Here is a 21,322-nt window from a genome sequence, read left to right on the forward strand (position 1 = left end):
GGGGGGGGGGAAGAAAGGTGTTTCTCTCTGCATACCAAAGACCACAGCCCTCATTTGTACAGACATATTGATAATGATCTGCACTTATTTATTCTATGAATAACTTTCTAGGATCTGCCAGACTCCACCTGTTGTGGTTCACAGAGTTGAACATTACCCCTATAGAGTGGGCATTTCTTACGTCACAGCCATTATTTAATCTAGAATTTCTGGTCCTGACTAGTAAATATGCCCGAGACAGGACAGACATAGGCCCACAGCTCCCACTGTTTTTAGCTTTGCTCCTATCTTACACATTGTGGTGACGCAAAGATCACAACTTCCAAGACAGAATCTGGGTTTAATTACCCCTACACCTAGGAGAACAAAACATGAAGAGTACATGTAGGAGCACAGTCACATCTTGTTAACATCATGGAGAAAAATAAAAAGAAACAGTAGAGGGTCAGGGAGTATTCAGTGTAAGACTCAAACAGACAATCCATTGGAAGTCTACACCATTTCAAGAACAGAAGCAAAAGGCATTTGAGGTACACCACCTGTTCTCAGCCTCCTTGCCAAGGGCTGCAATTTTATAAGCTGCATTTGCCTATGTTTAAAGCCCTGTCCTCTCTGTACCTATATGAAAGGCCTGCACAAACTAGGGAGGAAAATAGACTCAGGCCTGATTACAGCCCAGCAAACTCCATGGAAAGTTCCAGTGGGATTTGGAAAGTGCTGTCATATCCACATGTAAATGGTCTGAAGAATTAGAGGAAAAGACATGTTCTCCCATGTTATACTGATCACTTAAGAAGCAAGACTTGCTTAATGATATTTTTTACTGGACCAACTTTACAAACAAATCTTGCTTCTCACCTGTTCCCTGGACCATCATGGCTGCAGCTGCACTACAACACTATTGCATGCTGCTCACAGGCATCAAATGTAGCAATGGTAGGTGAAAAAAAAAATCAGCTAGTTTAAGTCAAGTTCATTAGAAGAACTTTCAAGGAAGTCAACAACTGTGCCCCATTCTCAGCCCAAGTCTAAACTGATACTTTTCTGACAAATCTTCACTAAATCCACGCACTGTTTGCATTTGGACAAGGCCACAGACTCTCATCCTTCAGCAGGTCTGCAGATTTGCTGACTAATTCTCATTCCACTTTCCATTTGTGTTCTCAGACGTTCTCGTTCTGGTTGTCATGGCTCCCGGTTTTCAGTCTTGCAGTTATGCTCTCTTTTGTCAAGTGACATGAAGATGATCAATTGTTGTTTACTTTCCCAGTCCAGCAGGCACTTTTACAGACCAGGTTTATTTTGACCAGGGTCTCTTCCCATTGTCTTTCCTTTCCCTCCCCAATTTGACCAACCAACTGCTAGGTGACCTAGCTGTTTAACTACTTGCTCTTTTTAGGAAATGGTACTTGTTAGACAGGACCAGGCAGAAATTGTGTGCAAGTGGTTGTTCTCCCACTGTGCCTACAGGCAGAATATGTCATTTAAAAAAACAAAACAAAGTGAACAAAGACAAGAATTGTTTGGGGACTCAATGCTTGTTACCGAATGAAAAATATGTCTCTAATTCAGTGTGATACAAAAATACTATTGCATTGATGCACAGTATTATAATTAGAAACGTGCAATTACAGTTTGGGGAGGAGGGGGGTTTCCATTAAACCCACATCTGAAAAAAAAAAAAGTCTAATCAGACTAAGTCAAACATTTTCCAGTTTTACGAATAAAAAAAATAAAGGAGAAAAAAAGCCTGCATTGGGTTTTGTTTTCAGCGTTTGTTTGGTTGTTTTGTTGGGGGGGGGGGGGGGGAAGGGTTAACTTTCAAGTTTTTCCAAATAGCTTAGTCAAAATGTTGTTTTGCCATAAATAAATAAATAAATAAAATAAAATGGGCCTTTTGGAAGATACAGAAACAAAACATTTTGAATTTTTTTTTCTCCCAACCAAAATGATTTGCTAAATTCAGGACAAACTAACATATTATTTTAGTCAGTCGATCACAAACTGCATTTCTCAGAGAATAAACTCTTCATCTGACAAAGTTTGCCCTGGGTTTTAATTCCTATAGCATGCCAGCTGGCCATCACCTTCATTTGAAATTCCCCACTGCTACTCATCCAAGTGTCAGGGAGACTCCACGGCTAAGGTCCTACTTCAAATACTGTCAAGTGCAAGGCACACCAGGTACCCTGAGGAGCACTTGTGTTGGCTTCTCTCTGAATAACATATTCAACAAGTAGGGGTTAATGAGATTTCCCTCTTAAACATCATTACTAGAAGTCTCCGCTGAGGCTTAATTAGCTCATTACATAGCTAACTCAGTTATATTGGCATCTTCCCCATCTGCTTCCTGTTACGTAGGCCAGCAAGGAATCCCTTGCAATGATAACCAGATTATTGTACTGCATGTATGACTGAAAACAGGAACTGCAAAACATGTTAGGGCTTGAGCAACGAACACAGTGGCAAAGGCAAGACTACAATGACCCCAGACTTCCCATCAGCCCCCAACCCTAAAGAGAATGTGGTGTTATGTCTGAGACCAGATCAAAAGTTTGGATTTGGGCTTTTCGAAAAAATATAGCTGCATGCCTTTTCACTGCCTACTTTAAGCTCACACGCATAACAGCTTGTTCTCGAGGGATTTCCAGGCAACTGGCACAGCTGTAGGAAGTACACATTTGCAATAAAATTTTCACTGCCTTTATTCAGCCCTTTCATTGGCACTGGCCTTTCAGTAAAGGAAATTTGCTGCGATTACTGCTTGCGGGTGGTCGTCATCAGCACCACATTTACTTTCAGCATAGGTAGCAAGACTGGGACCGTTCTTTTTTCCTCATTCTTTTGTTTTATTTTAATTTTAGCCTCAAAAAAAAAATGAAGAGGAAGCAGGTAGAAATCTACAGTCTTTTTTCCCCACCCCCAAAAGGACCCAACAGCAACAGACATAGACAAGGTTTAACCTGTCTTTATATTAGCACATGCTTCTACTTGAGTCCACCATCAGTTCTTGGTGAAGGGACTTGTGTAAGCACTTGGTAACTCAAGCTCCTGTTAAATACCAGCCTGAATCCCCACACATACAAGATCAGGGCATTGTATGCAAAGGCTGCACAGATACTGGAGGGGAAGCCGTCCGGCTGGTATGGCAAAGGTCAATTTAAGGCGCTGTGTGCATTGCTACAGAGTTCCCAAGTACCTTTGGGAGATTACTGCAACTGAGAGCAAGGACAGAGGGAGAGGTCTCCTGAGCAGTGTGGCCTGCTCTCTGCAAAGCATCACTATGGAGAGACCCTCATACTGTGAAGGTGGGTCCTTGCCAGGTCAGATGTAAGCGCAGTGCCCAGTTGGAAGTGGATGCACCAAAATGTCATAGCTCCTTATGTACTCCTTTCTTCCCACACAGACACTTCCTCCCCTCTGCCCTCTGACAGCCCAGCCAACTCAAGCTGACCCCAGTTGGCAGGCAGCAATCAAGCATGTGCTGCATTACCACTTTCTACTTTATTTCCTACTTACTAGTGTATCAGGGCCTTCGCCAAGCACTAGGTCACATCCCCAGAAGCCTGCTGAAATCCTCATTCACAGCCCAGAAGCTGTTTGGAAGCTGTTTGCCCTGCTCTCAGGCGCAGGGCAAACCCAGCCTGTTGCAATGCAAAACACACAATCCCTTGGCTGCTTGTCTGTTTTAATTAGCTGCCATTTTTCCAAAGAGCTGTGTGTAAATGTAGCAGTCTTTTCCCATCCCCTGGTAACCTCTTGCCTGGGAAGTACTGCAATGCATTGGTGTGGAAACAACAGCATCAGCGATGCTCTGCATCATTGACTGACCCCAGATAGCAATAAGAGACCCCTCCTGTCTTAGGCAATACCAGTTCTGCTGTGCTGCAGCATGCGGACCTCTCTTTAATGTTCATGATTTGTCCTTGGGGGAAACCGCCAGGTTTACCTCCAACTCCTATTTATTTTTGACTGGGGAGTCTTGGCAAATCGTTCTTGAATGGCAGTTCTTTTGTTACGCATCTTGGAAACTTAACATTCAAGCTCTTTGACCATGTAGATTGTATGTTCTGTTCCCAGTCTGATGAGTCAGCCCCTAAGGCTTCTAGTACAAATAACAAGTCTGAAATTTGCTTGCTGTAAAAACTCTTTAGTGGTCACTGAAATCTTGCTGCTTTGACAGACAGACAGACAGAGTTTCAGTGGTGATAAGACTGGCAGTGTTAATCACAAATCTCATGATACTTGGCATCTGTCTTAGTCTCACTTCCTGGAGCCAGGTAGATTTTTTTTTTTAAGTTTCTTCTGTAAGTAAGTTTCTATTCTGTTCTGTTCTATATTGGTTTATATGCTACACTCATAAAACAGCAGTATCTGATCAGCTTCTAATAGTGCACTTGAAAGTGTGACTAACATCTGGCATATGTTCTCGGGGGGGAGGGGGGAAGGAGTGTGTGCAGAAGTGTGTCTAGGCTATAGTAGGCTTTTGTAGAACACCTTGCTCTGTCTTTACAGTAAAGAAGGCAGGACAAAGAACGTGCCTTTCATTCAGATTGAAAGATGGCGAGGTTTGTGGCAGTCCCTCGTTCCAGAGGGAGATTCATCTGAAGAGTGGAACCAGCCTTCCAGGTTGCAGAGAAAGAATGTGAATGACCAGCGAAGCTGTAAAAGAAAAGCTCTACCCCACATGTACACCAGGGGTGGGCAAAATGCGGCCCGTGGACCAGGCCATTCTATCCGGCCCGCAGGGCCCCTAAAAAATTTAGAAAATTAATATTCATCTGCCCCTGGCTGCTTGTCACGTGGGCCTTGATGGCTTGCCAAAACTCAGTATGTGGCCCTTCACCCGAAATAATTGCCCATCCCTGATTTACAATCTCATGAGCTAGAGGAAGACCCCAAATCCTGATTTCCAAACCCTGAGGCTTGGTGCACTGCAGACCTGCCAGTACACGTGTTCGAGCAGACTCGGAGGTAGTGAAGAGAAAAAAAGATTCCCCCATGATGTTCTGCAAGTCATGTTCTGTAATGAGTGCCCAGCTGTAGCTCCCAGCCTTTACTATAGGGTTAATAATATTCTTTTACTGACTGTGAGAAAGGGGAGAGGGAGCCAGTGTTTCTACAGCAATCTACCAAGTGTGAGCTAGACAGGAGCACCAGGCAATACAGGAGGAAGCCAAGCTGAGCAGACAGCCAGCCATGAGGGCTCAAAGCAGAAACTGGTAGCCAAGTCTGGCCACAAACCTGGAGGCCCTGATGGAGCCACGTGGTGTAGAGCTGAACAGGCCATTAAAAGTTCACATCCAGATGCCACACAGAGCAAAGGAAGCAATTGACTCAGCGAGGGAAGGAAGAGAGAAACAGACTCCTTCATAAGCCCCCGATATCCTGGGGATCTCCGGTGGACTCCTTTGGAGAACCTACCCCCTGCCTTGCTCTCAACCTAGCATGGGGCTTCAGGAAGTCAGGCCATGTTGGGTATGAAGGAACCCACCCAACTCAATTGTGATCAGTGCATCCTTTGCTCTGGAGTCCAGGCACTGGAACCGAAAGAGCAGCCTGGGACATGAAGCTAGGGACGAACTGGCACAAAGGAACTGCAGCCTAGAGCTACGGACTCTTACAAAAGAGAAAGCTCGGAGAAACAGCAGCTACCGAGATCTGCGCAGGTTCAGGCAAGCAAAGGCAACATGGGTCAACAGCAGCCCCTCTGGTCAGCGCTGGACAGACTCCACTCCAGCAAGCCCAGCTCACTACACAACAAAGCCAGCTCTGCTCCATAGAGTCAGATGCAGCTCAGAAAGCATGGCTGGGCTGGGCTGGGCTGGGCTTCTTTGAAAGTGGCACCATGCCTGGGAACAGCAGTTTCCTCACATACCATTACAGCAGCTGCTTCTGCAGCTCCCTAGAGGTCATTGTCAGCACAGATAAAAGCAAGGCTGGAATTATGAGGGAAGAAAAAAAAGTAGTTTCTTCACAGTTCCAGCTTAGGATCTGCATCCAGTCACTCCCCCAAAAATATGAGCCCCTGTCCTCAGCAGACATCCTAGATCTGTGGTGCTCAGCCTCCAGCCTGTGGGTTGGATGACATGGTCCCACACGCCCAGCGCAGAGTCAAGCTGGCGTACAGGGATGCTCCATGGCCTCATCCAGCAGGCAAGACCATACCTGTAGCCTGCCCCCACACTACATCTAGCCTGTGAACTGACCCCACCCACAGGATCTGATCTGCAAGCCAGCCCCACCATTCATCAAGCCCACAGGGCTGAAAACATTGAGCATCCGCTCCCCTCCCAGGACCAAGCCCAGGGGTTCTGACTCTACTTTAGCATGGCTCAAATGTCCCACTGGGCTCTGCTCCAATCTTGGTGAAGAAAACTTAATAGGGGGATAAGGTCCAAGCCCACCTACTCCTGTTGCCGTGATGAGCAGTCACTCCAGGCAGACCACACCGATTCCCATGTTTCACTGAAGGTGGAGTAGAACCTCGCTGAATCCAGTGGACATAAGAGCCCCCCCCTGCCCCACACATTTGGGATTACTTTAAAAAGCAGTTGAGCACAGCATAGACAGCTGAAACAGTGGAGAAACTACCAGCCAAAAGCAAAGCCACAGACAAGGCCAGTCAGAAGTTGAGCTACGTGTGGACAAGGTTTCAATAGTATCTGAATGCAAGTGTCAGGTGTCACAACCCAAAGTTGTGGTTTTTTGTTTGTGTGCTTCGGCACCGCTAAATTATGTTCCCGCTAAATTGCAGCTCCTTTGCACGGTGGAGTTTTCTGCTGCAACAAGAGAACCCGCATGCAGAAGAGTATTTCCTGCCAGTTTGTAGCCTTCTTTGCATGATGCATTTCTTTTGCATCCTGGAGATGCACGGTGCAAAGGAGTTCCCGCCATTTGTATTTAGATTCGTGCCACATTATTGGTCGATCCTAATATATGCACACGTGGTGGCTAGCGATTGGCTTGCTAGCCGTATAAAGAGCTTGAGTGGTTTCCGCCCAAGTTGGAGAACTCCGAGGAGAACTGCCGCAAGAGAGGACTCCACGAACACCAGGAGAGAGAGAAAGCAATTGGAGTTCGGAAGACTGATTCCTTCGAACCCAGCTTTTTCCTTAAGAAGGCAATAGAGGCCAAAAAACTACCGAACCCATGGAGCCTTAACAACTCCGGGGCCCAATTACCGAACGGCCTCTAGCCTCTCCCCATCACCGAGCGCAATCCTAGACGTATCCCTCTCCCTGCGCCCTGCGCGCAAAGGAACCGGACCCACGGAGCCTAGCAAACTCCGTGTGAGTCTATTCAGCTGGAACAACTGACATAGTTGTTCAGACGACCGAACTACCTCAGAGCACAAGTTCCACGGAGCCTAGCAAACTTTGTGAGAGAGCTTGTCGTAATCCTCCAACGAGGATTTAAGCGGACCTGTGCCTGGAAAACTGTCCAGCCTACACCACGACCATCTTTGGTGTAAGTAAACAATCTTTTAATCAACCATTACGCGTCCATGACTAATTCCAGATTCCACGGGTCTCTCTCCGACCCCGCGTGCCCGGGCTGCTGGCCACAACCCGCGTGCGCAAAGACGGGTCCGCATATCGCTCCCGGCCCGCTCATGGCGACATGGATGGGTTCGGGAGGCGGCCTGCACACCAGGGGGCTAAGAATTGTTTGATGCCAAGTTTGAGAGCAGTGGAAGGAACCAGGGAAGTACGTGAAGGCAGCTAGAAACAGTCAAAGAACCGCTTGTAGTATGATCCCAAGGGGGGTGGGGAGAGCTGAAAGAGAGTGTTTTTTTCTGCAAAGAATCAGTTGGCATTTTGAAGAAAAAAAAAAAGACTACCTTGCTGTTTGGAACCAGCTGTGTGCTGGGGAACAGGGCTTTTCACATTTGTTATAGACAAGCAGTATTGCATCAAAATACAGAATCACAGAAAAGTAACAGGGCTGGAAAGGGCCTCAGAGAGGCTGGACAGGATGACTTCATTTCTCAAGGCAGAACCATCCTCAACTAAACTATCCTGACCCAGTGTCCATCTAAAGAGGAAAGGAAGGCTTCTGTCATTGTTCTTTGCCGCTAAAAGAAAAGAAAAAACAAAAAACACATGCACACAAACCCCCAAATTTAGCTATGAGCCAGATCCAGAGTACTGAACTGTAAAGAGGACCCGAGCAGAGGCTTCTGCGCATCCCCAGTCTGAGCAGCAAGGCACCTAACTCTCCCCTTGGTCCCTGGAAAAGCCTATCCAGTAGCTCTGTACCAAAACCACTGAGTTGAATACAAAGTACTGGCTACTTTCACTCAAACAGACTAGTGGGGGCACAGGCAATGTTACCCAGTTTTGTGTACTAGTCTACAGGCTACTCACCTAGTAAGTGGGAGACCAGGTTTCTAGGCTCCCCTCTTCACAAGTCTGAGGGCAATCAAACCTACTATTGCTGCCACCCCAAAGGTACATTTGGCACCAAGCTATAGGGTAGGCTGGCCAGGAACTTTGCACTCCTGTAGAACGTTGCACTCCTCTGGGCAGCCCAGAATGCAAGAGGCATAGGACAGAAGAACATACCAAAGCAGCCTACCTCTGTAGCCTAGTGGTTGGGACACTCAGCTGTGAATGGGGAGTCCTGAGCTTCAGGCCCTGCTCATTTCTGATTTTAGCCAATGTCTGCCTCATATAAAGTTTGCAAGTTCCTTGAAGCAGGGATCAGAAGTCAGGACCCCTCTCCCTCCACCCCAGTAGAGGTACCTTCTTCACTGAGTTAAAGTCATGCTCCCTCTGGCTTGCTCATGGCACCTTGAATCCTGTGCTATCGGCTGCCTCATTCCTCCATCCAGCCTATTCCACAGAATGGGGATCAGGTTATTCTCCTGGAAGTGGGAGATGTGGGTTCACAACCACCAAGGCAGGCCTAAAACCCAGGTCTCCCATTTCCTGGGCAACTGCTCCCAACTCTAGGCTGTTCATGACTGCCTCATGGATTCTCCCCCCGATTCTGGTTCCTCATGGATGGCAATGGCCAGTACGGTAGCTCTGAGATGGAGTCCTAAGCTCCAGGTAGGGATGTTCAGTTCTGACATACCCTGTACCTAGCCTTTCCTCCAGGCTCGATTTGGTGGCTGGAGCTCAACACTCAAGATTACTCTTCTCAGAAGCCTCTGAATGGCAGCCAAAAGGACTACTGGGATCCCTGCTGCAGTCCCCCCAGATGCGAAGTAGCACAGAGCATTGACTCTGGCAAAATTTGAGAGGGTTAGCTCAGTGGTTCTCAACCTTTTCAGATTCAAGGCATCCCTCAGAAAAATGCCAGATCTTGGTTTTCACTTGTTCTCTTGACTACAAAAATCTACTAGAGCCATCCTTCTCTTGCAAATAACTCAAAGCCCACAACAAGTCAAAGTAGTTTTAATGCTGTGGATTCGGCTCATGAACCTTATACGCAGGCCTAGCAGTGATAACACTGCATGATACCTAGGGCACCCTTGAATGGATCTCAAGGTGTCCCATAGCATCCTGGCTGAGAATCACTGATGTAGCTGGAGAAGAATGTACATCTGTACACTATAAGTAAAAGCTCTTCAAATACAGGCAGAATTTGAAGCATTTTACATGTGCGCCTATCCATACCCTGAGCCACCCTTTACATGTGATCAGCTGCCCAGTTGTCTGAATAGAGAGAGAGCCTAAGCTCCTCTGAGTCATGTCCTCTGACCCCAGGGCCAGACATGAAATATGCTTTAAAATGTAAAGCCTAAATTGGAGGCACCTAATAAGCCAAGCTGAAATTTATCTTAAGATGGATCAGATCATTTTTCCTTGTATTTCTTCTATTTTCTGAGCAATGAAATTGCTACGCAGTGCTGACATCTGAAGTCATCCTGCACTGGGGCAGTGAGTCAGTCCACACTTCACTGTTTAGGGCTCTCTGCAGAGTCAGAGTCATCACTGCATCAAGTAAACGCTCTTGAGTTATGCTTTGTAGAGACGCACATAGTCTCTCGCACTTAACATACCCATGTACATCTATCCATCCCCATAAATCCAAACTCTGGGAGGAGAGAGTAGCTGCTTGGGAATCAGTGCTGGGATGAGATGCCATGGGCCAGCTCAATTTGAAACCCTAGCCTTAGGGGTGAAGAGAGGCAAAATGCTGAGCCTGGTTCCTAGCGCAGCTGATGCAACATACATCCTTCTCTACACATTGGTAATGTGGTGCAGCCACATGATTGCTTTATTGTTGATATTTGCCAGGTCCTCATCCTGGATGCACTGCACACATGAGAAGGTGGTCAACAGTCAGTGGTGTATCACCACACTCACATATTGGACTGTCCTTTAAGCCAGCATTTCTCAACCCATGGGTCACAAGAATATATGAGAGGGTCACAGACAAACTTTGAAAATGGATCATCATACAATCATAGAAAATTAGGGTTGGCAGGGTCCTCAGGAGGTCACATCTAGTCCAGTGGTTCTCAGCCTTTTTTGTACCATGACCCATTTGTAAACATTGATGGCCAGTCCCCCTCACTCCTAACCCACTGCCCTTCCATCCCCAGATCCTGGCCTGCAGGGCAGGGAGTGGGTGCGAGGGGCGGCAGCAGAAATGACACATGACAGGGCCCCAGTTTCTACCATTTTTCTCCTTTAAAGGAGAATCCTGTTGGGTTTTTTTTAAGTTTGTCAATCCATTTTTAAAAGTTTGTTCATGACCCTTTCATATCTTCTTGTGATCCACTTTTGGGTTGCAACCCATGGGTTGAAAAAAACACTGATCTAGTCCAAGATCCTGCTCAAGGCAGAACCATCCCCAACTAATTCATCCTAGCCAAAGTTTTGTCTAGCTTAGTCTTAAAAAAACAAAAAGCTTCCAAGGATGGAGAGTCCACCACCTCTCTGGGTAACCTGTTCCAGTGCTTTACTACCCTCCTAGTGAGAAAATTCTTCCTGAACTGCACATAAGGAAAAACTCTACTGTCCAAACCCCTAGGGCCTGGAATAAACTTCCTCCAGAGGTGGTACAAACACTTACTCTGGACTCTTTTAAGAAACATTTGGATGCATGCCCATGCACATGTCCCAGCCGCCAGCAGAGGGTTCGGGATTGAGAGTATGGTCAGGAGTAAAAGGCAAGAAAGGTTTACTGACTTAACAAAAACACAACTACGCGTAGTATAAAACAGCAATGACAGACAATAACAATTCGTGTCTGCAACTTATCGGCAGTCTCCTCTGATGCCTGATGTATGACAAGTTCCTCTCCTATAAAGCTCAGTGAAGTCAGGTGTCCCTGATCTGCGCTGTCTAAGGGGTACTGGAAAGGACCCTGGTATTCAGTCCTTGGGCTCCTCAAGATCTACGGGCCCACTAAATCCAGATCAGCAGCTAATTTTTAATCAGTAGCTTCTCTCACACTGCTGCATCTTCCTTCTAATGATTTCCAGATGTGCTAGCCAATTTATAACTTCTGAGCTAAGCTGATAATTTACAGCCATTCAGATTCTCCCACTACAAACTTCCCTTAGGACTGACCAATAGCAGTACAAGCCTTTGCATTCTTCTGATAAGGTTAATTTTGACTACGTCACAAGGCCTACTACTACTTCTACAAGGTCCTGCTAAATTTACTAGGCCTCACTACATATAAGGCCTCACTAATCTTTGACTTTAATTAGGCTCTTAGCCATAACATACAGCTTACAATACAAATGACAAAAGACACCTGGCCTAATCCTCACAGAGCCTTCAGCAAGCACCTTTATCACACAGACATAATTTTCAGCTGTCAGACACATGCTAGGGTAGAATGTAAGCCCCACTGGGACACAGATCCACTGACTTCATCTCACCTTCTCCAGAATCCATCCCTGTTCAGGATGGTACTTGAGTATGTTTCTGAGTCCTGTTAAAAATTCAGTGGCACTTAAGCACAGGCTTAAATCCAGGCATAAACCAATAGGCTTTTCTCAACTGGGGTGCCAAATACAGGCCAAACCAAGCAGCCAGCTTGTGAAGCAGAGATTGATTTACAAGAAGAAGATTGGTTCTTAACGAAGCCAATGGTCCTGGGATCAAGATGTTCTCCAAGTCTAGTCCCTTGCATTTGCATGTGGTTGCTGACCCATTATCACTGCTGCAAAAACCTCACTCAATGACAGAGTGAAACCAAAACACCCAGAACTTCCAACAATGTGCCACAGGTAAAACCAAAGGTGATGAGGGTGCTACCAGTGCCTTGACACTGCAATGGCAGGGAAATAATTGGTTACGGTAGTTTCAGAAGATCCTTGAAACAGAACCATGCCCCACACTACAGATGAAGGCAATTCCCCCAGTCTGTGCCAATCTGACTGGCAGGGGGGTAAATTCTTTCTTAACCCCCAAACTTGGCCTCCATATTAAAAATCACAAATGTCACACAGTCAAGGCTGAGGATAGAGCAGCCATCAGTTGCTTGCTTGTAGAAGCTTTCTTTACTCCTGCTTGCTGGTAGCATTGTTGCTCTTTATGACTACCAGAAACAGCTTGTAAGCCAAACAAGCCTCAGAAAGCAAGAGCAGGCAGCATTAATTGTGCATTGGGTCAAGTCAAATCACATCATTAACAAACACTCCCTTTCCACTGAGGGAAAAAAGTTGAGCAGAATATCAGACCACTTTCAACGCAACCAAATGAGTGGTACCAACGCCCCCTTTCCCAAAGTTGCCTTTGCTTCCAAAGGCTGCCTTAGTCAGATCATGATGAGAAAAGGGAAGTGAGTCAAAGAACTGTCAGGTGTTGTTAGCAGCTCGGCATCTCTTAATAAGGCCCATCTGGTTGGGATGCACCGGATTTGGCATGGTTCCCTCAGGCCTGATGGCCAGCATCTTTGCCAGAGCTTCACAATCAGTATTAATAAACACAATCAGGCAGCAATTGGCAAAGTGAACTGGAGGCTTCCCAACTTGCAGCTCTGAGATGAGAAGAAGTAGAGTTCTTGCACAAGTGAGCTGGTTGAGTCTCATGCCACAGCAAAACTGCAGCCCCATCCCACATACAGGTATGAGTTGTTTGTGGGGACCACAGCTCTTACCTTTATATCCTCAAGCATCTGAGCAAGTTACCTAGAGCAGCTGGAGCTCCCCAAGATGCCTCTCGCAACCCAGGTCCCAGTATAGAGGTATGCATGAACCCAGTTTTATCCAGCAGTAAGCGATTTGCAGTTACCCTTCAAAGCAGGCATTTATAGTTTGCCTTTGTAATGGGACCTGCCACAAGTGGTGGGAGTGGCACCTCCTTGGGCCACCCTAATCCCACCCCTTCCACTCTGGTCTCACTCCCTGTCCTCATCTGCCATACCTTTGTTATAACAACTGTGGGAGGTTGCTTCCAAAGAACCAGAATGGCTGTCCTGAGTGCCCTAATCAGCCTGGTCACTTCACAGGGGCTCTGACAGCCCACCCATTCAACACTAATCTAAGCCTCTGTGTGATATCTGCAGGGGTCTCCCTCCTTTTCAGCCACTCTCATGCCTCACAGACTAAACACCAACACAAAGGAAAACCACAATCAAAGGCAGCTAAGTGCCTTTCTAATCAGTTCTGCTGGCTTCCCCCAGTTTAGGCCCTCCTGGCCTACTCACAGCTCCTCCATTAGAATAATGGAAAAAGAGGGCTGGAAGGGACCTTGGGAGGTCACATCTAGTCCAACCCCCTGCTCAAAGCAGAACCAGCCCCAGCAAGATCATCCCAGCCAAGGCTTTGTCTAGCTAGGTCTCAAAAATCTCTAAGGATGGAGCTTCACCAACCTTTCTGGGTAACCTGTTCCAGTGCTTCACTACCCTTCTTGTGAGAGAGTTTTCCCCCTGCAATATCTAACCTCAACTTCTCTTGCTGCAGCTTGAGCCCATTGCTCCTTGTTCTGTCACCTGCCACCACTGAGAACAGCCCAGTTCCATCCTCCTTAGAGCTACCTATCAGGGAATTGAAGGCTGCTATCAAATTCCACCTGAGTCTTCTCCTTTCCAAACTAAATACACCCAGTTCCCTCAGCCTCTCCTGAAGTCATGTGCCCCAGCCCCCAAACCATTTTCATCGCCCTCTGCTGGACTCTCTCTAAATTGGCCCACATCCTTTCTGTAATGGGGGGCCCATTCTCCTACATTGCTTCTCCACTCAGCACAGCCAGGGTCAGTCTCCAGTTCCCTGCACTGCTTCTCTCTGCTCCCAGCAGTGAGCCCTTTATTCCAGCTCTGCCCAGGTCAAACTGCCCGCTCCGATACTATTGCAGGGTTTATTTAGCTCAATACCTGCCTCTTAGGAGCTTGCCCTAAAAAGGCATAGTCCTCAATTTCTTGCTTTCTCACTAACAGGGCAGGTTCCTTTGTCACACCTTGAAGAAGTCGGCTCTAAATTAGCATAGTATCACTCTACCAAACTGGGAAGCTGCTCTAAAAGCCGAGACAGTTGTGATTGATAAGAATATGAACTGAAACCCAATCAGCTGCACTACAGAATCTGGGAATACAGGCCTACTTTAAAAACAAGCTACATATGTCACTTGGGCTCTACTAGAACAAGCCTTAAATTAAGAAGGAATAATTCATTCAGACTAGGCAATTTAAATGTAGCCCATTACCCATTTAGAAAGCCTGGGAGAGGAAACAGCCTGACACTTAAAACATATTAGCCAAAGCCAAATCATCCATCTGTTTTGTTGCTCTCTCGAAAAGAACCATCTTGGAAAGCAAGGAGGATACAGCTCTACATACCTCTAGTGTAATTACACAACCAGGGTGCCATGGCACCTTGTTAAGCATGGAAACATCATTCACAAGATAAAAACCAGAGATTTCAAATAAGAATCCATAGTGTTAGAAACATTCTGACCCGTTCTGGTCGTTTCATTTGCTGCAATAGAAGGATTGCTTTATTATTTTTCTGTAGACAAAAAAAAAAAAAAAAAAGAGCGTAAAAGCTAAGAACTGGCATTTTCTGAGAGGTGCTTTGACTCTATCAAGGGGGTATCTTGAGTCTAAAAAGGTTGAGAATTACTGATCTAGTTATTCATTCTTTTCTGATGAACCATAAGATCTGGAGAAAAACAAGTATTCATATGAGCTAGTTTATAGATGTGTGAAAGACTAACATGACATTTAACAAAAGTTCTGTGTCTGTTTTGAGTGTTACTCCATCTTAATGAAAGACCATAGGCAGAGACCAACACATCAATGCTTTAATTTCTCATACTCTGCAGGCTGAGTTGCTAGCAACTAGAAACAGTTTACTAAAAAGGTAAAATAAAGAGAATGTGATACCATTGACTCAAAAAAAGAGGAGCGGGGGTTGGAGAGCATTCCCATCAAGTAGTGGGATATAACATTCAAGCCCCAGTGGGAAATGGCTGCTTTATGGGTAAAAGCCACAAGTCAGACCTGTAATTGTAGAAGTTGCAAGGTGAGAAGGAGACATGGGTGGAAGGGTGAGAAAAGAAGAGTGTGGTTGTTCATCCATGGTGTACATGTTGAAATAGCACCCAGAAGAACACTTACAGGGCTAAATGAAAAAGTCAGGGATGCTTAGAAGGACCACAACAGCTCCAAGGTCATTGCTGCACAAGAGTACAGGAAGCAGAATCACACTCAACCAATGTGTGTCTCATGTTCACCTTTGAACGAGAATGCCCTGTACAGCAGGCAAGCTAGACTTTCCCACAGAATCTGTTTGGGCACATTCCACTGAGTTAATCAGAGAACACTTGAAGTAAAAACTCTAGGTCTGGATGAAGCATCAGGCTTGAAGTGTCTCCTCTTCCATTTCTGCATCTACCAATGAATTAGCTAACAAGTGTCTTAGGTCTGGGGACCAGAACAGGAATACACAGGCTGAGGTTCCTCAAGCCTTGCCTTGAGGAATCCTCTTTCAGGATGAACACAATGGGAGAAAAGATATGCAGCAGGTCGTTGGTCCACTGACCATGACTACTAAAGCAGGAAAAGCTTTGAAATTGTGTATGGTGCCCAGAAGATGGGCAGCTATAAGGCTGATTCAGAATATGACATCCCCACACTTGACTTGATAAGCTGATCGATCTCAAAGTCAGCTGTCAGCCAGATATAGTTAAACAAGGCAGCCTTGGCTACTTAATTGATATGCTACTACAGGCAGACATTGATAAATACCCTTGAAGCTATTCTTCATACAGAAGGACTCGAAGCTGTCAGTAACCAGGAATTGTTGATATTTCATCCAGCACATGGGAGCTGGTACATGATGGCATGCATCGTGCAAGTAAAGATGCATAAACCAATTTGTAAGACCTAAGGAAAGGATCATGGAGAAGAGCTTGAAAACTTGAATCAGATGGACTTACTAGGACTTCTAAGATTTAAAATTGGAGGTCACTTCCCCCCTCCCCTTTTCTCTTCAGTGATAAGTACCAAGACTTTAAATTCTTGCCACAAAACTCAAGGAGCCTTCTCCACTGCACCTGATCTGGGAGAAAGAGAAAACCATCTTGAAGAGCTCCAGGACAGGAGGAGGACTAGAAAAGGTAGAGTTGGCAGAGAAAAAATTTGATTCAGCACCCCATTTAGATGACTTCACCGTTCAGTTCCAACTGTGGTTCATGCATCCAAGAAAATAAAAAAAAGAAAGTGGATAGCCTATGATTAGTCTAGGGCTGTCAGCCATGATGGGAAACCTGTAGTCTTTGGTCTGATGGAGAGTGCACTGTCAGAATAGAAGGGCCTCTCTGGGAACAGGATCTGTTCCTAGAAAAATCCTGGAGCCCTCCATTGGCATTGGCATGAGGCATCTTTAGTAAAGGTGTCCTTTGTAGACCCCAACCTTCGCTTTTAAAATCCTTTGGAGAGTGCAGTGGCTCACTCATTTTAGAATTAAAACAGATACCATAAGGGCAGTGCACGGCATGTTACTGCAGTGGTACCTATTGAGCAGGGGACCTCTCTAGAGCATGTGGTGGTGATGGTGAGGAGGACTCCTTGTGCGAGTACCCCATTAGTCAGTCTGGGGAAAGGAAAGAACCTCCTAAGAGATGCGCTCCTGGTGCCATGCATGACTGAGGATGCCTAAAAGTAATATTCCTATAGCAGAAAATCCCTACAGAACAGAAACAGGAAGAATCACCAGTAGTCAAGTGTGAAGGCCACTACTAGTAGCAAAGAGTTTGGAAACACCAGCACTTCAGGTTCCAGTACTGACAGAACTCTGGATGCAGCAGATAGGGGAGGTAAAGTCTTTCTGTAGAGACGATATTTATTAGGCCAACTAAATAGCTGCAAAAAAGTGCTCAAACCAGCACGGTTACTGTGTAGATCCTTATAGACAGTGAAGGTGCATCTAACAGAGACTTTGGTTCGGGAATATTGATAAGGTCCACAAGGACTATAAATACTGCTTCTTCATGAGCAAGGGCTGTGCCAGCACAAACGACAAAACAGAAATCATAAGGATGGGAGGGGCAGGGTCTGAGAGTCTCATCGGGCCATGGTCCTACAGTGGAGGATTGCATTACTAGCAATAATAGTTCTAGGAAGGTCATGTTGGCTCTTACCGGGGGGCACAACTGGTGCTGAGCTTCCGCAAGAAAGCTCTGATTCTCCCTGCTTCAGAAGGCAGGAGCTACTGCCTGATTCAAAGAGAGCTGTCGAGCAGCTCAGTGTTTGCCAGCAGGAGGTCCTTGGATCTCTTATCTCCTACAGTGATGTTCCTCATATCCCAGAGTGCTTGAAGAAACCAGCTCTGCGACAGGAAACAGTTTTTCTTGAGGGGGTGCCTTGGCAGACATGTGTTACACATGGAGTTTTCTAAAAAGCCATGTGTGTGTGTTTTCAGTAAGAGAGCTAGAAATAGCCGGTGTGCTGGGGGGTGTGACTCTCCCAAACAAAAATCATGCCATGTTAATCATTAGCAGGCAGGGCAAAATTTTACAGACTAGAGAACTGCCCTGTGCCGTTGGACCTATTCCTCAGTACCCAGGTGAGACTACAAAGTGGGAAAAGAGGTTGGTTTGGGGGCTCTGGCATTGTTTAAGCAGGCACATTTGTAGCATGTGTATTGAAAACACTGCACAAAGCCAACTAACTAAGCCTCAACATCATCTGTGAGCTCCACTGCAGACACTTGGCTGGGCTGGTTTAGTCAGGGCTGATCCTGCCTTGAGCAGGGGGCTGGACCCGATGTGTCCTCCCAAGGTCCCCTCTGCCAGACTTCTCTGGGATCCTAGGAACCCACTGGTATGAGGAGTCGCAGCTGGGTGCTCCACCCTTTGCACACTCCTGGCTCAGAGTTGTAGAGAGCGTGTGCAGCCCCAGTAGACACAGCCAGGTAGACGATTTTCTACCCTTCTAATAAGGTTGGCGTGGGACAAAGTCTCTCACAGAAGAACAGAAGCTTCCCTTCTCCCCACAACTACTATGCTGAATATTTAAACACGGTAACATGCTGTTCAGCCTCCACAACACTTCAGAGCTCTTCATTACCGGTACAGTTAGGAACTGCCTGTGCCAGTGGTGTACTACCCTCAGCAACCCATTAGCATTTGAGGTTCTGAGCCCGAGAGTATTTACCCTTATGCATTTAATTGAAAACATGGTAATCTTCAGATGCGTCAACAGGAGCCTATGTAGGACTGGACCCTTATGAGCCAGCTATTCAGAGGTATTTAGGTACCTAATGAAGCCCTTATGCAAATCCACTAAATACCATTTAAAAATTTGGCTGTTCCCCCCCCTCCCTCATTTGTAAAAAATGTCACTTACTGCTGAAGATCCAGTTTTGTACCAGGTGTGGGTTTATTCAATTGCGTCATATTACAAGACTGGAATCATATTCATGCATTAAGTATGAGCCATCTGAATATTTTAATTATTTACTTTATTAAATCCTTGTAACTGGTGAATTAAAATAAAAGGAAGACTGAATTTGAAAAGGGTTTGTTTTTTTAAATATACAATATCATTAATGTAGGGCTTTTAAAAATATGTTTTGAAAGGCTTTGTAAAATAAACTATTTTAAATCACCTCAATACATTTTAGTCCATATTTCCCTTTTTCTTTTTTCTTTTTTTTTCAGAACAACCAGAAAAAAGAGCAATGCGTATTTAGTCTGTATTCTCAATAAGCTTACAGGTGCCTGTTACTGACTACAGCCCCAAGTCTGCAAACATACCCACATGCATACTTATCTTGACTTCATTGGGACTGCACAGATATTTTGGGGCTACACAGCCTTGCTGAGAACAGGAGGAGGTAAGAGGACACTAGTGAGTTTCACTTCCATTAATTGTACAGCTTTTCCTTGAAGGCGTGCTCAGTTCAAAAACTCAGTGTCTGCAGAGCACTGCAAGGGAACATGCTGCTTTATCTTGACTACATCATATCACAACAGAGAAGTGGGGTGGGGGGGGATGAATAAAAGATTCTCACTGTATGAACAGAAAGCAACCCCAGGCTGAAGCATGAATCCATCACATATTACCCTAGAGAACTCACTTCATCTCATGAGCAGGACATTTTCTACATCTGTTCCCCTCTTCATTCACAACTGGGATGCGGCCTTGTGAAGAGCCAAGGGCTCATCTCTCTCAGAATGAGATAGTAGCTTTCCTCAAAGTGCTGGCACCAATCTCCCAGGACAGAGGCCCACCCTCTATTGATCCTGTCCATTCCAGCACAGCTGCCTTCTCTCCGGTCCTTGGCTTCTTCTAACAAGAACCATCCACAGGCCAAGGCTCTGCAGCTTGCAAACATGATCCTGATGTCTCTGTAAGACTCATCCATCATTTAAAATGGACTGTACAAGGCTAGGGCCCAGTTTCATTTAGGATAGAGCCTGAACCCAACCCACTGCCTTTGGCCAGCACCCAAGCCCTGTTGAGTCAGGTTCCCAACTGAGGTCTGGGCAGTATGGCCTCCCAAATTCACCTGGAAGCTCCAGGGCCAGATTCCTCTGCTAATGCTAAGCTGTGCCTGCACTGACAACCTGCTCTATGGACTTTCTTCTATTCAAAAACAGCCAGAGTCAAAGCCCAAAGCTATATGCAAGTAGCTTCCAGGGCTCGCAACCCCATTTCCTTTCTCTGCCCCTGCCACTCAGGAGTTCTTTCCCCCAGCGATGCAAGGACTCAGAAAGGGCTCCAACATTTGGGAGAAACTTGTCATAATAATTTAACCTCTGCAGTTCTTCTCATAGTTCAGTTGGATTCCTTAGGGCTGGGACCACATCAGTGGCCATGAGCTTGTCTTTCGCTGGGGAACATGCTCTTGGTCTGTCCCATAGCCACATACTTCATTTGAGAGAAAGCAGGTTTTTCTGCTGTACACAAAGCTACGCTGTCTCCAGGCTTTGATGCACCATCTCTAGCGTTAACAGATGGTCAGCATTGCTTCTGCCTGTGCCCAGGATGTTGTCATCAGCCCTCACTGTCACGTACCAAACCTTTCGAGAAAAATTTCCATGTCTCTGGAAAATTCCAACTGCAGAGGCCATTTCAGGCCAACGTACTGCACTGAAGTGTGCCCCTGTGAGTGGCTGTAGTGATAAATATCTTATTCTCTTCCACATCTGCTGAGAGCTGGGTAGACAAGGCACCACTTTGGGGTTGGTTTGTGTCTTTACCCCCGCCTAACAGACATCCCCCATCCATGAAACAGTTTAACTTGTCTTGATTCACCATGTGTTTATCTCCCCCCTCCACAATACAGCCTTGTCTGGCTGAGCTACAGGCATGACCCATTCAGCAACCCCTTAGCAAAGTGAGGGCCTTTCCCCAGCTCCTCTAACTCCATCCCTTTTGCAAGGGTTTCAGGAATTTATTCTTGCTTCCCAGTGTAACCCTGGGTGCAACACTACATGTGCCCTCACCTGAATAATGGGATCCTGGGGTACCCAGTAACTCTACCCAGCCCCCCTAGGAAGCTGCTGCAGTGCCCCCGAGTGGAGAGACTCCCCTTACAATCAAGCACCCTCGCAGACAATTCTCAAACTGGCTGAGGCAGCTTGCTCCAAGACCATGGTTGTCATGGGTGACTTCAATTACCCAGACATCTCATGGGAGGATCGCTCAGCAAAATCTGAGCGATCGCAGAGCTTCCTCTCGTGCGTGGATGACCTCTACCTGACTCAAGAAGTCTATGAGCCAACGAGAGGCAAAGCGCTGCTCGACCTGGTACTGGCTACTGAGGACGACCTAGTCGGCGACCTAGTGATCGATGGGAAGCTGGGTGACAGCGACCACGAGCTGATCACCTTCACCATCCGCCGAAAAGCTAGCAAGTCGGCCAGCAATGCGCAAGTCTTTGACTTCAGGAAAGCCGACTTTG

General features: G+C 46.2%; 1 protein-coding gene across 2 annotated transcripts in view; it reads right to left on the bottom strand.

The window, feature by feature from the left end:
• The window catches only part of LOC102379301 (diacylglycerol kinase beta-like), a 248,317-nt gene that overhangs the window by 171,816 nt on the left and 55,179 nt on the right, over nt 1-21,322 (bottom strand). The gene's annotated exons all lie outside the window — the stretch shown is intronic.

This window comes from Alligator sinensis, unplaced genomic scaffold (assembly GCF_000455745.1).
Source record: "Alligator sinensis unplaced genomic scaffold, ASM45574v1 scaffold1086_1, whole genome shotgun sequence".
Taxonomy (NCBI): Eukaryota; Metazoa; Chordata; order Crocodylia; family Alligatoridae; genus Alligator; species Alligator sinensis.